The following is a 2,715-nucleotide window of genomic DNA, read 5'->3' on the forward strand; positions in this document are numbered from 1 at the left end:
TCCTTCAGGTTCCGGCGGTGTCTCAGGCAGGGCTCCTGCCTCACCTGGGCCCTCTCCCACGGGAGCCCAGAGGCCTTATACAGTTTCCTCTTGGGTCAGGGATGTGGGCAGGGGTGGGCAGTGTTGGTGGTCTCTTCTGCTCTGCAGCCTCAGGAGTGCCCACCTGACCAGGCGGTAAGGTATCTCTCCCACGGGTTCTCTTTTATGTTCCTTATATATGTTTTTTCTCATTTTACTCTACAGGTCGATTGTGTATATCTTAGGACTTTCTTTTTAGTATTTTAATGGGATTCCTAAATGTGTAAATGAGTGGGTCTCTGTTTCTTGAGACTTATCTTGGACTCTTTCCTCTCTGTTTGTTTTGTCAAATCCCTATGTGTTAGTTTTTGTTTAATTTTATTTTTATCGCAAAGAAGTGTGTTTCTTTTTTTTCCAACGAGAAATAGAACTGGGTTGGATCTGGATGGGAGAGGAGGTATGGAGGAGTTAGGAGGACTAGAAATGGAGGAGCAACCCTAATGAGGATATATTATGTAAGGAAAAAACAATTTTCAATAAAAAGAAAAAGGAAAAGAAAACAAAAAGGCTTTCAACAAATGAGAAGAGAAGGCAAAACAGTCCAGATAATGGAGTTAGCAGGGTAGAGCATGAAAGCTTGTTCAAGGAACTCTTTCTGACTCTCTACCCATCCATGTACTGTTGTTCTAAACATTCCTCAGTCTCCCAGAAGCCACCCAAATCCTTCCTGCCCCCATTTGTCTTTATTTTATTATGTGTGCAAATGTTTTGCCTGTATATGTGTTCATGTGCCACGTGTGTGCCTGGTACCTATGGAAGTCAGAAGAGGGCTTTGGATTCCTGGGGATTAAAGTTCTGAATGGTTCTGAGCCACCAATGGGTACTGGGAATTGAATCCTAGTCTTCTGCAACAGCAACACATGGTCTTAACCCATGACACATCTATCTAGTACATTTGCGTTTCTTTATTACCACTTATGTCCCTTTCCCTCAGCTTTAACCGCTTGCTTTTTTTTTCCACTTTCTAATTTTGTGCTGGCATGTTCAGCGAGTACCAACACAGCACATGCACTGACATCTTTGTGCCAAATAGTCTACTCCTCGATGAGCCTTTTCTTCTACATGCATGATCTTAGTTACTCTGTTTGTGACTCTTAGGCACTTCCTTGACTCTTCCTTGTTATTTTCACTCTTCATAAACTGTTAATATTTCCTTCTATATCTTCAATCACATATTCATATTTTCACTGCTTTTAAAGACAAGTAATAACGGTGTCCTCTTTACCGTGTTTTTCTGAAATGCTACTAGTCTATCTCCTTTTCCAACTTCCCCATGTTTCTAGAAAGCTCAATATATACCTGCCCCTACCCACCTCTAATACCCATTCTGTCTGCTAGTTTCTTGTAATCTAATTCCTCTTTCTCATAATCAGTCTTTTTCTCACACTGCCTGGCTGGCTGTATGTGCTTCAAGGCCTTACCAGGGACCATCTACACGTTTGCCATTCCTGTACCAATTGGCTGTACAAATGCTTCTACTTGTCTCTGATCCATTTTTCTCCCACAGTAGTAAGGGGCTATATTCAGTCCATTCACTAAACATCTGTTGCTACCCCTGCTTTGCTTGATGTCCGTGCTAAGAAAATACAAATAATGTCTATTTCTCTCTTTAAAGCTTTTAGCCATAGGTACAAATGCATATGTTGATGTGTTAGTGTCAGAGTAAAACATGTGCCATGGACTCCTGGGAAGATGAATAGGACATGAGCAATTGAATGTGGGGGTTGATGGGTCTTTAGTAATGACCCTGTTTGTGTTTTGTGTAAAATGGTTGCTCAGACACTCAGTGAGTTGAGTCAGCTAGCCTGGTAATGTAGGAAGATGAGTGAGATGATCAGTCAAGAGGCCATGGTGGGAGGGACCTAGAACTAGTGAGCAGAAAGTAAACATGAAGGTAAAAGAGAAGAAAGTCCTGAGAGAAGCCAATTGTTTCCTTCTAGCTCCTGCTCCACACCATCACAAGAAGGAGGGCTTTGAAGTAAAGGTCTATTCTGGTCACCCTGCTGTTTAGAAGCTCTCAGCTGCTCTAAGAGTGCCTGCAGGATAAAACAGAAAACAATCTGAGCACAAGGCTCTGCCAGGCCTAACTGTCATACCTCCTTGTTCGTCAAACCTGCCACAGCATCACTCTAAGCCAGTCAGTTGTTCTTGACCTTGAACTTGGGAAATGCACAGAGGCCTGGCTAACACAGAGATGGCAGGGCCCCAGCCTAGAAGTTTCACCTTTCCTCGGTTTGTGGTAGGACCAGAAAATTTTAAATGCCTAACAAATTTCTGGGGATGTTGATGATAAATACTGGGCCCACCATCAATGAAAATATAGTAGCTTCTTAAATTGGGGGTAATGACCCTACATGGGAGCATATAACTGAATATGGGAATCGTGAAAAAAAAAAAGGCAACATTAGAAAGCTTTTGAACGGGCTGGAGAGATGGCTCAGTGGTTAAGAGCAGGGACTGCTCTTCCAGAGGTCCTGAGTTCAATTCCCAGCAACCACATGGTGGCTCACAACCATCTGTAATGGGATCCGATGCCCTCTTCTGGTGTGTCTGAAAACAGCTACAGTGTACTCATATAAATAAAATAAAATCTTTAAAAAAAATATATACCCTTTTAAAGAAAGCTTTTGAACATGT

General features: G+C 42.3%; 1 pseudogene; it reads right to left on the reverse strand.

Annotated features, from left to right (window-relative positions):
• Nucleotides 1–1,509, reverse strand: part of LOC116888976 — a 4,503-nt pseudogene extending 2,994 nt beyond the window's left edge.
• Nucleotides 1,510–2,715: the final 1,206 nt, after the last annotated feature.

Source organism: Rattus rattus, chromosome X, assembly GCF_011064425.1.
Source record: "Rattus rattus isolate New Zealand chromosome X, Rrattus_CSIRO_v1, whole genome shotgun sequence".
NCBI lineage: Eukaryota > Metazoa > Chordata > Mammalia > Rodentia > Muridae > Rattus > Rattus rattus.